This window comes from Oncorhynchus keta, chromosome 6 (genome assembly GCF_023373465.1).
Source record: "Oncorhynchus keta strain PuntledgeMale-10-30-2019 chromosome 6, Oket_V2, whole genome shotgun sequence".
Classification (NCBI taxonomy): domain Eukaryota; kingdom Metazoa; phylum Chordata; class Actinopteri; order Salmoniformes; family Salmonidae; genus Oncorhynchus; species Oncorhynchus keta.
In genome coordinates, this window is record NC_068426.1 from 36,570,584 (window position 1) to 36,584,705 (window position 14,122).

Genomic DNA, 14,122 nt, shown 5'->3' on the forward strand with positions numbered 1-14,122 from the left:
GGCTAATGCGATTAGCATGAGGTTGTAAGTAACAAGAACATTTCCCAGGACATATACATATCTGATATTGGCAGAAAGCTTAAATTATTGTTAATCTAACTGCACTGTCCAATTTACAGTAGCTATTACAGTTAAAGAAGACCATGCTATTGTTTGAGGAGAGTGCACAGCTTTGAACATGAACAGTTATTAATAAACAAATTAGGCACATTTGGGCAGTCTTAATACAACATTTTGAACAGAAACGCAATGGTTCATTGGATCAGTCTGAAACTTTGCACATACACTGCTGCCATCTAGTGGCCAAAATCGAAATTGCACCTGGGCTGGAATAATACATTATGGCCTTTCTCTTGCATTTCAAAGATGATGGTACAAAACAAACAAAAACCGGTTGTTTTTTCTTTGTATTATCTCTTACCAGATCTATTGTGTTATATTCTCCTACATTCCTTTCACATTCCCACAAACTTCAATGTGTTTCCTTTCAATTGGACCAAAAATGTGCATATCCTTGCTTCAGGGCCTGAGCTACAGGGAGTTAGATTTGGGTATGTTATTTTAGGCAAAAATTTTAAAAAAGGGTCAGATCCTTAAGAACAAATTCTTATTTACAATGACGGCCTACCCCAGCCAAATCCTAACTCGGACAACACTACGCTGCGCCACTTGGGAGCCCTTTGAAGAACTAGTCAAATGATGTTGTTGACAGCTCAGCAGCATACTTAGGTAGGCTAGATAAAAAGGATGACTAAAGCCAGTACTGTATGGAGAGCACATAGATAACATTAGATGGTCTGGCTGGCTGGCTGCTTCTACCTGAGCAGAGATGAGATGATGACTTTAAAGGAATAAAAAATAAAAAAAAGTAATCAAATAAAACAAAGTAATATACACAACTTAAATATTTTCTTATTTCATAGTCATTTCCTATTTTTCAATTGATGTCTACCCAATGTGGACCATGACGGAGACAATGGAATATTTTCAATGTTTTGGCAATTGAATGTTCGCAAATTTTTTGTTTTGAAATGTCCATTAAAAAGCTCTAAAATCATTCTAGTGTCATTATTTCATGACACATTTAACGTAAAAAAAAGATCAAAACCAAAATCGAAAAAACGTTATTATTTTGTAATAATCTAACTGAAACCGAACCAACCTAAACAAAAAACAAACACTAATAGCTCAGCACTATTAAGCAGAGACAGGTTTGAGCATAATTCTCTCTCTCTCTCTGTTTTTCCCTCTCTCCGTTTCTCTCTCTTTTCATGTAGTGCCACTTATTCTGGCCTATATGCGTCCACAGTGCTGTGTGTGTGTTGTAGCGCTGGCCCAGATAAAAATAAAAAAAAAACACTATGGTTCCCTGAAAGCTCTCAGATACATTAGCACACTCTCTCACACAAAAACAAAAAACAGATGCCTCCTCTCCACTCTAAAATCTCTTCTAAGCCTTTCATCAGACCACCTGGTAGCTGACACCTGCCTGCCTCCCTGCCTGTCTATCTGTCTGTCTGCCTGTCCGTCCTGAATATAGAACAGGCTGTGTTATACAGTAACAGAGAACACAGAGTACCATCTACCTGTGTTTGTGTGTGTGTGTTTTGTGTGTGTGTGTGTGTGTTCATGACAGGAAATATGAAGCCATAAGCACCCATCAAGGTCACATTACTGCATCATAACGACAGGTACACATCTCTCACTGCATTCACAATGACATTCACTTACAGTTTTTTAAAGGCAGGGGTCAAAAGGATTGACACCACTAAAGAGTCTAATAAAAAAAGTCCCCAAAAGTTTAGTTTTTGGTCCAATATTCCTATCACACAATGACTACATCAAGCTTGTGACTACAAACTTCTTGGATGCATTTGCTGTTCGTTTTGGTGTGTTTCAAATCATTTTGGGCCCAATAGAAATGAATGGGAAATAATGTATTATGTCATTTTTGAGTCCCTTTTATTGTAAATAAAAATATAATATGTTTCTAAACACTTCTACATTAATGTGGATTCTACCATGATTACGGATCATCCTGAATGATTTGTGAATAATAATGTGTGACAAAGCTACAGGTCAAAGATCATAATCCCAAGACATGCTAACCTCTCACCATTACCAATAACAGGGGAGGTATGATCTTTGACCCTCTGTAACTTTCTTACTCATCATTATTCCTGATTAATTCAGGATTATCCGTAGCCATGGTATTTTAATTATACAATGTCTCCTTACCATGCAGTGTGATCTAACATGGTGAAGTTATAGATAAGATTCTACATGGTCTGCATGAAACAACACACTCATCAACAGTGTTGGGGAACATTACGCTTAAAGGTAACTCGGCACGTTACATTGTTACTCGCATTAAAAGTAACTCTCAGGAGATACCTTGGGTGTGTCGGGCATTCATTCTTATGCCCTATAGAGGGACGAACACTACCTTTGAATGGCTTGCATAGCCTACCGTCTGTAGCCTAATTTATAATTCTAGGCTATAGCAACTCAAGTAATAATGACGGGCGCAATATCTCCTTTACAATACTTAAAATTAATGATTTTGTTTAATTATGTACACAGAAGTATAAGCATATTGAAGTATAAACACATGTTTACGCAAAGAAGAACATGTTCATCCAGAGGCGGCGCTCCTAGTGGCCGGGGACTTTAATGCAGGCAAACTTAAATCAGTTTTACCTCATTTTTACCAGCATGTTAAATGGGCAACCAGAGGGAGAAAAAAACTCTGGACCACCTTTACTCCACACACAGAGACACGTACAAAGCTCTCCCTCGCCCTCCATTTGTCAAATCTGACTCTATTCTCCTGATTCCTGCTTACGAGCAAAACCGAAAGCAGGAAGCATTAGTGACTCGCTCAATAAGGAAGTGGTCAGATGATGCAGATGCTAAGCTACAGGACTGTTTTGCTAGCACAGACTGGAATATGTTCCGGGATTCTTTCGATGGCATTGAGGAGTAAACCACATCAGTCACTGGCTTCATCAAGAAGTGCATCGATGATGTCGTACCCACAGTGACCGTACGTACATAGCCCAACCAGAAGCTTTAAAATCTTGCACAAAATGTACCCTTGCAATAACTTGTTGTCAAAATTCATGGATTTCGAGGACATATGCATTTTCTGTGATAAAAAAGGAGAAACTATTATTCACATTTTTTATGAGGGTGAGTCTGTGAAGTTATTTTGGAGTGAGTTAAGTATTTACGTTTTTTATTTCATCAATAAGACCCATATATTTACGATGGAAGACGTCATATGTTATTAGTAAAATGAAAACAAAAGCACTGAATGAGTTGTTCATTTCTTCATTCTCTCCGGTAAATTTTATAGACACAAAAACAAATATTTGAAATCTGTCTGAATGCAATATATTTTTTACTTGAAATCCAATATCTAATCAAATCTCTAGATCTAGTCAATTACCAAAAAAAACACTGTATTCTTAGAACTCTATCATAAGTTTACACAACTGTTTACACAACTGTTTTCACAACTCTAACCCCTGGCTTTTTATCTGTTTTTATTTATTTTCTTTTATGAAAATGTACTTTTGAAAGTCAATCCTTGTGATTTTTTATTTTTTATTTTTACTTTTAATGCTATTTTATGTTTATTCAGAAAAAAATATAAATGTAGTGATGTCTTTAAACCATCAAACAGGCAAAGCATCTACACAGGACTAAGATTGATTCGTACTACACCGGTTCTGACACTCGTCAGATCATGGCAGGGCTTGCAAACTATTACGGACTACAAAGGGAAGCCCAGCCGCAAGCTGCCCAGTGACACGAGCCTACCAGACGAGCAGAACACTGTGTGATCACGCTCTCCATAGCCAATGTGAGTGAGATCTTTAAACAGGTCAACATTCACAACATACAGCGCACGTACTCTGAGCATGCGCTGACCAAAGTAAGTACCCTTGCTTTTTCCCCCACTACTTTCCCACTAATTGAAATATCACTGGTTCGAATCCCGAGCCGTCTAGGAGGAACAAAAATATGACGATGTGCCCTTAAGCAAGGCACTTAACCCCAAGCTCTGGATAAGAGCGTCTGATAAAACGACTAAAATGTAAGAATCGTCAGGCAACGATTACAGAGCCTCCTGAAGTAATAATACATAATAATTTATTCAACTTTAATCGTGCTATTCATTACATCAATAACCTCAGTGTTTTAAAGCAACAACTAAAAAGACAAGTAATTTAGAAAAACAACAACAACGACATCATTCATGAGATAGAAAGTCATGAGAGGGCCAGGAAAGTGATGGGCAGCTAGCTGACTTGTATGGAGGGTTTGTGTGAGAGATGAGTTGTGGGCTTGTGACAGAGGTTACATATGAGGTAGAAATTAGGTCAACACTCCTGAAGACCATGGACCTGCAAGACCCATTACTTACACAGATATTAAGAAAACAAAACAAAAATGTGTTACACACAGTGCACACATTGCGGGGTCGGAAACAACCGGATGCATCCGGATTTCAGGGGAAATGGAAAGAGAGTTTATGATGCGACTTCAGATCTTCTCAAGCGGGACAACTTCCGGGGAAGCTGGAGGGCCCGCAATTCAAATAAATAATCATAAATATTATTGATATTTGTCACGCCCTGACCTTAGTATTCTTTGGTTTCTTTATTATTTTTGTTAGGTCAGGGTGTGACATGGGTGATTATAGGTTTTTTTTTCCTGTCTAGGGTTTTTGTATGTTTATGGGGTTGTCACCAGTCTAGGGGTTTTGTATGTCTATGGTTGCCTAGATTGGTTCTCAATTAGAGGCAGCTGTTTATTGTTGTCTCTGATTGGGAACCATATTTAGGCAGCCATATTCCTTGAGTATTTTGTGGGTGATTATCTATGTCTATGTGTTAGTTGCCTGTGTCAGCACTATATTTAGCCTCACGTTGTTTTTGTAGTTTGTATAAGTGTTTCTTCGTCATCATTAAAATAAGATGTGTTCATCTCACGCTGCGCTTTGGTCTCCTCCATTCAATGAACGTGACAATATAAAACATTTATGTACATATAAGTGTATCATATCGGCTGAAAGCTTAAATTCTTGTTAATTTTTTTAATTATTTATCCGTTATTTTACCAGGTAAGTTGACTGAGAACACGTTTTCATTTGCAGCAACGACCTGGGGAATAGTTACAGGGGAGAGGAGGGGGATTAATGAGCCAATTGTAAATTGGGGATTATTAAGTGACCATGATGGTTTGAGGGCCAGATTGGGAATTTAGCCAGGACACCGGGGTTAACACCCCTACGATAAGTGCCATGGGATCTTTAATGACCTCAGAGAGTCAGGACACCCGTTTTAACGTCCCATCTGAAAGACGGCACCCTACACAGGGCAGTGTCCCCAATCACTGCCCTGGGGCATTGGGATATTTTTTTTTAGAGCAGAGGAAAGAGTGCCTCCTACTGGCCCTCCAATACCACTTCCAGCAGCATCTGGTCTCCCATCCAGGAACTGACCAGGACCAACTCTGCTTAGCTTCAGAAGCAAGCCAGCAGTGGTATGCAGGGTGGTATGCTGCTGACCAACTATCTACCTGCACTTTCCAATTTACAGTATCTATTACAGTGAAAACATGCCATGCGATTGTTTGATGACGGCATCCCACATCAAAATATTTTTCCACAGGTTTCATACATTCACAAATAACAATTAAATATTCACTTACTTTTTGAAAATCTTACTCTGATGTGTAATTTTGGTCGCCTTTCCTTCCAGTTCTCTGCTACCGCTGACTGGAACGAACTGCAAAAATCACTGAAGCTGGAGATTCCCATCTCCCTCACTAGCTTTAAGAACCAGCTATCAGAGCAGCTCACAGATCACTGCACCTGTTCATAGCCCATCTGTATACAGCCCATCTACCTCATCCCCATACTATATTTATTTATTTTGCTCCTTTTGCACCACAGTATCTGTCACGCCCTGGTCGAAGTATTTTGTGTTTATCTTCATGTTTGGGTCAGGCCAGGGTGTGGCATGGGGTTTTTGTATTGTGGTGTGTTTTGTCTTGGGGTTTTGGTATGTATTGGGATTGTAGCTAGTGGGGTGATCTAGCAAAGTCTATGGCTGTCTGGAGTGGTTCTCAATCAGAGGCAGGTGTTTATTGTTGTCTCAGATTGGGAACCATATTTAGGCAGCCATATTCTTTGGTTGGTTCGTGGGTGATTGTCCTTAGTGTCCTTGTAACTGTCTAGTGTTAGTTTGCACCAGTTTAGGCTGTTTCGGTTTTCGTTACGTTTATTGTTTTGTAGTGTTTGTGTTTAGTGTGTTTTTTTCATTAAACATTAATCGTAATCTACACGCTGCGTTTTGCGACTCTCCTTCACCACACCTAGAAAACCGTTACAGAATCACCCACCACAAACGGACCAAGCAGAGTGTTAACAGGCAGGAGCCACAGGAGAGGCAACAGAGGCAGCAGCAGCAGGAGCAGCAGCAGCTGCAGTGGGAGAGGCTGCACCACCTGGAGAAATGGACATGGGAGGAAGAACTGGACGGTAAAGGACCTTGGGCTCAGCCTGGAGAATATCGGCGCCCCAAGGAAGAACTGGAGGCGGCGAAAGCGGAGAGGCGCTGGTATGAGGAGGCAGCACGGCGACGCGGATGGAAGCCTGAGAGTCAGCCCCAAAAATGTATTGGGGGAGGCTCAGGGAGAGTGTGGCAGAGTCAGGAGTCAGACCTGAGCCAACTCTCCCTGTTTATCGTGAGGAGCCAAGGAGGAGACCAGAACCAGAGCCGGTGTTGGAGGTGAGCGAAGCAGAGACTGTGAAGGAGTTAATGGGGAAATTGGAGGAGAGAGAAATGAGGGAGTTGCTGTGTTGGTGCTTTTTGCATGGAATTCGCCTGACGGAACGTGTCAGGGATTTGATCGCACCTGGGTCAGCGCTCCATACTCGTCCTGAGGTGCGTGTTAGTTGGCTGGTGAAGTTGGTGCCAGCCTCACGCATCAGGCCTCCTGTGCACATCCCTAGCCTTGCACGTCCTGTGCCAGCACTGCTCTCAAGATCTCCAGTATGCCTTCACGGTCTAGCCCATCCTGTGCCACCTCCACACACCAGCCCTCCGGTAGCAGCTCCCCACACCAGGCTTCCTGTGCGTGTCCTCGGTCCAGTACCACCAGTACCAGCACCACGCATCAAGCCTACAGTGCGCCTCGCCTCTCCAGCGCTGTCGGAGCCTTTCTCCTCTCCTGCGCTGCCGGAGTCTCCCGCCTGTTCAGCGCAGCCAGAGCCTTCCTCCTCTCCTGCGCTGCCGGAGTCTCCTGCCTGTTCAGCGCAGCCAGAGCTGCCAGCCTGCATGGAGCAGCCAGAGCTGTCAGTCTCCATGGAGCAGCCAGAGCTGTCAGTCTGCATGGAGCAGCCAGAGATGTCAGTCTGCAAGGAGCTGTCAGTCTGTAAGGAGCTGTCAGTCTGTAAGGAGCTGTCAGTCTGCATGGAGCAGCCGGAGATGTCAGTCTGCATGGAGCAGCCAGAGCTCTCAGTCTGCATGGAGCAGCCAGAGATGTCAGTCTGCATGGAGCAGCCAGAGCTGCCAGTCTGCAAGGAGCTGAGCTACAGGCAGTTTACTTTGGGCACGTCATTCAGACAGGAATTGGAGAAAAAAGGGGCCTAGCCCTAAGAAGTTTTAACAAAGCAACACTCCAGTTTAACTCCTTCTCCACATTTACTTGATTGGTTCAACAGTGCAGAAGAGGGCTTCTGGTGTGGAGCAGAACTGATCAGTCACATCTATTTTTTAGCTCCGCTACAAATTTGAAAGAAATCCTGAAATAAGTTCACCCTTAAGCTTAATGTGCCAGGAAAGGCAGTAATAGTTTATTAGCTTCCGAAACCCATAATGCCGACAAAGAAAAGTCACACCAAAAAGCCAGACTTAACGAGTGAAAGTTTAGAGTCTGAGGACAAAGGCGCTGTGCTAGCTTCATGTGCTAGTGGTGGAAGCAGGACTGAGGTGATAAACAAGTGCAGTGCCATTAGCTCCAAAGATATCCTCAAGGCCATCAAAGATATGAATACAGAATTCTCTACAAATTTGAAAATGTACTGTCTGCAGTGGACAACGTTGAAAAGGCAGTCAAAGAATGTGCTGGGCAAATCTCTCAGGCTGAGGTACGCATCTCTGGAATATTATTATATTATATTATTATTATATTAAGGCAGTCAAAGAATGTGCTGGGCGCATCTCTGGAACCGAATACAACATTATACCCCTGCAGGCAACGATCACCGCTCTTGAGGAAAAGGTTGAATCGCTTACCTCTAAACTAGTTGATTTGGAGGGCCGCAGCAGGAGATCAAACTTGAGACTAGTATATCTCCCCCGAAGGCGCTGAGGGGAGCGATGCTTGCTCATTCCTAGAGCGGTGGCTTCCCGAGGCTTTGGAGATGGAGCCAGAATTGATCCTTTATGAAGGATTTAAACTTAATAGAGATTTGGAGAGAAATGAAACCAGTGACGTGGAATACTCCTGTTACTCTAGCACTCACCAGACCTATTCCCAAATCGACTATTTAAAAGAAAATCTCTGCAGCATTACGCTCTAAAATTGAAGATTGCTTCTATGATAGCATTGTCATCTCTAACCACTCTCCAGCATCTCTTATATATTCAGATTCTAATTTATTTGGTGTTCCACCTAAATGGCACTTCCAACCTAAATGGCTGCAAGATACAAGTTTTACAGAATACATTGGACAGCAAATTGACCTATACTTTTCAATTAATACAACAGACTCCAGCTTGTACTAGATGGGAAGCCAGTAAAGCTTTCATAAGGGGTCAAATTATAAATTTCATCAGCTCCAAGTCAACAAATACTCAACAAAAAATGAAATTACTCGAAACCAAAATTAAAACTCTGTGGAGAGAGAAATTCCTCACTAATTTCCTCACTAATTCCACAAGGAGTTGCTCTTGCTCAGGGCTTGATATAACAGAATTCCTGCGGTTAGAGCTGCAGCAAGCTTATTGAGACTAAACCAATCATATTATGACAAGGGAGAAAAAGCTGGGAAGCTGTTGGCCTGGCGAATCAAACAGCAGCAAGCAGAGAGGGCAATCAATTCAGGATGCAGGGGGAGCTGTGCCGGTAGACCCTCGGGAGATAAACAATACCTTCAAATCCTTTTATGAAAAATGATATGCATCAGAATATCCTCCTGAAACTGATACCCAGGCTAGTTCTTTTTTAGATAGATTGGAGTTTCCCAATGTTTCAGATGAATCTCAGGAGATTCTTAATGCTGAGCTGACTGTGGAGGAAATTTCCAATGCAATTGACAGTATGAATGCGGGGAGAGCATCTGGCCCAGGTGGGCTGCCCATTGACATCTACAAGAGATTTAATAACAAACTGCACTCCCCTCCTGGAGATGTTTTTTGGAATCTTACAAAAATGGTCTCCTGCCCCCTTCTTTAAGAATAGCTCTGATCACTCTGCTCCTAAAACCCGGGAACGCTGCATACCAAATGTGATTCCTATCGTGCTATTTCACTTTTGAATTCTTTGTAAAGCACTCGCGAGGAGGTTGGAGGGTTTTCTCCCGGATGTGCTGGGTAGAGACCAAAATGGCTTTATTCAAGGTCGTGAAGGATTTCATAATGTTAGGAGAGTGATAAATGTTCTACATACTAGATTTGGCTCGTCAGACACTGAAATCCTGTCGCTGGACCAGAGAAGGCCTTCGACAGGGTTGAGTGGCCCTACCTTTTTGAAGTGTTTTGTGGTGGTTGTGGTGAGAGCTTTTGTAAATAGGTGAAGATACTATATACAAATCCCACTGCAAAGATCCTTACTACTAATTCAGAAATCTAAACCTTTTGACATCTGCAGGGGTTCTAGGCAGGGCTACCCTCATTCTCCTCTCCTGTTTATCCTAGCCATTGAGCCTCTAGCCATAGCTGTTAGGTCCCACCTCAATAGTTCAGGTATCAGAATAGATCAGCTGGAACATCGAATTGCCCTTTATGCAGACAATGTACATTTGTTTCTTACAGACTTGTGCAATTCCATACCCGAACTTCTGGACCTAATCAAAGAGTTTGGGGCGTTCTCAGGATACAACATAAATAACGCAAAATCCTCAATTATGATGCTAAAGGAGGAGGAGTTTGCTTGGCCTTATTGTACCTAACATATGACAGAGGGGGGTCCATTTGCCTAATATCCAGTGGTACGACTGGACAGCTCAGCTTCGCACTGCTATGTACTATTTGACCTCCAAGTCTCTCCCTTCGTGGATGTCTTCAGTTGTACCCAAATCATCCCTTAACCTCTACATTTACTCAGCTGATATCAAGACGAACACAAAAAAATAATCCCTTTGTATTTAATACGATCGACGTTTGGTATGAGATGTAGAATTTCCTTGGTGAAACGCATTCTTTGTCATGTTTTAGTTCTATCTGTGGAAACCACAGTTTCACTCCTGGGAGAGCTGATCAGGGTTTCCAACTATGGGCCAGCAAGTGTTCAAGGAAAGTTTGAGATCTGTATAAAGAAGGTATTTTTATGTCATTTGAAGAACTCATGGCAAAATATGACATTCCTAGAAAACTTTTAAAAATGATAATATTTACAGCTAAGGAGCTTCCTCACGGGTGCCTAAACCAAAATCTAACAGAACCCTCTCCGTCCTCTTTAGAAAATACGATCTCAACCCATTGTAATGGTAGGGGTAGAATACAATATGACTCTGGCTCAACCGATTCCTCTGCGCACAAACTGAACTCTTGGAAGGAAGATATTCGGGAGGACATATTCTTGGACGAATGTGAGTAGTATATGTATTAAGGCTCAGACACAGACTGAATACTCGGCTAAAACTATTGCAATACAACTGGTTGATACGAACATATGTAACCCGTGCTAACTTAAATACATTTAATAGTACAATTCCACATATATGCTACAAGTGCAATCACTCTAAAGGAACTCTGGTTCATTGTCTGTGGGACTGTGAGAAAATTCAAGATTTTTGGAAGGAGGTATCACATATGACATCCCAAATAGTTTCAGTAAAATTGCATCGCCATCCCAAAGTGTTTATCCTGGGGTTCTACCCAATCAACCCTCATCTAAAGAACCAAGTACAAACACAAATGCGCGCACACACGTACACACACCAGTGTTTGGGTGGCTTATCAACAGCATGACTGAGATCCTGTAGGGAATAGAGTGAGCTCATCACCAGGGCTTTCGACACTCAATCGCATCAATGATACCTTCTCGTACCATGAGAGAGAAAGAGTCTCCCTCTCTCTATCTCTCACCTGTACTCAACTCACGATACAGATCTATAAAGGCCATTCAGTTATTAGGCCGTAACGACAAATAAGCCATGGTGTATCACTACATTTCACAGGCCTTCCTCCCAGTGTGCTCGACAATTACCTAAACGTGAGTCTGAATCGGCCCCATTCAGGCCTGATGTCCATTGGACGATCCGCGATGTGAACGTGAGCGGTTCAATAACGTGCTGACGTTGCGTCGGTCCGCCCTCATGCTTTTACTCACAACCACACACAGTGGTCCTTCTGTGGCTCAGTTGGTAGAGCATGGCGCTTGTAACGCCAGGGTAGTGGGTTCGATTCCCGGGACCACCCATACGTAGAATGTATGCACACATGACTGTAAGTCGCTTTGGATAAAAGCGTCAGCTAAATGGCATATATTATTATATTAGACACACAGACACACAGCGTGTGTTGACATGCTCCTCACGTTTACAACCCGTTTCTCAGATGTCCACGTGTCATCCAGCCCAGCCAGCGCTGTCACGTCACATGTTACTTTGTCACCAGGCTCTTGGTGACAACCCGTTGCGACGTCCGTTACCCCTGTGTTATACGACCCACGTGACACTGTGTCATACGGATGACATTACAGATGAGAGATGTCAGTCAGTCGGTCAGTTAATTCATCCGTCAGTTTGTCTGTCAATCAATTAGTCAATAATGTTTTATTGGTATAACGCTGTTTGTACCCTGACACATTTGTCACATAATCCATAACAGCAACCCAGGCCTATGCCCTCAGAGAGCAGAAAGTACACCTACCAAACAGTGTCAAACCTATGCCTGCTTTATTACGCGTGATTGAGCCTCAGAGGATTCAAAGTGTCACTGAACAGTTTTGAGCAATGAGTTCATAGAACGGTCGTTTGACGAAATGAGTCCTTTTTTTTTCATTCATCCTTCGGGTATTTTAAGTAGAAGTTGCACACCAATATTGGTTTTTAAAAGCCTGTTATATGAAACAAAGTGCCTTTTAATATAGACCACATGGAGAATTCAATAAATCTGTTTATTTTTATTTTTAATAAAGACTTGCTATAGTGCCAAAATTCTGCATTTTGTTATGTCTCCCTGTGCAACCTCTATGTGACTTCTCGGGGGGTTTAAACCTACTTAACCCCAACGTTTCTACAAGTTTTCACCTTCATTATAACGCCCCTAGTTATTTTGTTGCTTTGACTATGTTATTTAAGGAAGATGATTATTTAATGTGATTAGTGATTCATGTTAAAGCTGGAATCCTTAAAGAGATCACTCCGGGATTTTGGCAATGGGGCCCTTTATCTACATCCACAGAGTCTGGTGAACTCGTGGAGACCATTTTCGTCTCTGCGTGCAGTTTGAAGGAAGTTGCTATCTAACGTTTGCATAATTGCCGACTAGCGTTAGCGCAATCACTGGAGGACATTGCACCAACGTTAGTTAGCATTGGCTTGCGACACTACCTCTACGTCTGTCATACTGGACGTAGATACATTAAAATGGTATCCATTAGTTCATCTGACTCTGGGGAAGTAGATAAAGGTCGCTAGGTGTACAGTGTTTCCTCCGACACATTGGTGTGGCTGGCTTCCGGGTTGGATGCGCGCCGTGTTAAGAAGGAGCGCGGCTTGGTTGGGTTGTGTATCGGAGGACGCATGGCTCTCGACATTCGTCTCTCACGAGCCCGTACGGGAGTTGTAGCGATGAGGCAAGACAGTAGCTACTAAACAATTGGATACCACGAAATTTGGGAGGAAAAGGGGGTAAAAAAAACCTGTTTTACCCTCATTTTATATATTTTAATTCTCATTTTAAAATTGTGAATCCTTTTAAAATATTTTTTCAAAGGAAACATTACGAACATCTAATTGTCAAATTATAGTGAAAAGGCGGGTGAGCTGGTTCTACTCTTTTTTTAGGACAATTTTCTGGTGTTTTGTGGTAAAAAAAAAACTGTTACCCATAAATAGACTGGCTAAAGATGTTTTAACAATTACATGGCTTTTTTTGTGAAGCTTGCAGTAGCCCTTTCCTGCAGTCAAATGACTAGTGGCCTCAAATGGGGATTGTTATTGATATATATTATATTTTCTTCTTCTTTTCTTTTTTTCTTTTACAGCCAAAAATCTAGTGTTTATATGCCCATTTTAATATATATAATATATATATGTATTCAAAACGTAATACATTTCAACTCTACAGGTGTCTTCTTTTTTAAGCCCATGACCATGTGTGTGAGGTGTATATTTTGGTTTCAAAGTAGATTTGTATAAGACTACCAAGAAACACTGTGTGACCCTGATTTAGCCCACTGCAGTAAAAGGTGCAATTGCCCCTCTGTTGCACACAGCTACACACCCTGTCATAAGAGGATTTATGGCTGATTTAAGATGAAATCATCAACCCTGTTACTTGATTTGGCAGTTAATAGGCACTTACCATAGTCATTTTTCTTATTTAACTTCTTGAGATTGAAAACATGTTTTTTATTAAGTTGAACATTTGCTCATCATGACATAATGCTAAAATGATGTTATGTAAAAAAAAAAAACGTACACTACCCAAAAGGGTTAGGGTTCATTATAATGTTCGTTATCATGCATCGTACTTTCACCATGGTGTCACTCACTCACTCAATCACTCACTCTCTCACTCTCTAACTCACCCTAACCTTTCAGAAAAGAAAAATTGTTGTCGTGATGACACCAGCTGACAAATCTTACCAGACTAGAACTTCCATCTCTGTATTTTATGAATGATTCGATGAATCACTCCAGGAATGCCCGAGC

General features: G+C 41.8%; 1 protein-coding gene across 2 annotated transcripts in view; it reads right to left on the reverse strand.

Moving 5' to 3' along the window:
• The window catches only part of LOC118385583 (high affinity cAMP-specific and IBMX-insensitive 3',5'-cyclic phosphodiesterase 8B-like), an 89,420-nt gene that overhangs the window by 69,647 nt on the left and 5,651 nt on the right, over nt 1–14,122 (reverse strand). The gene's annotated exons all lie outside the window — the stretch shown is intronic.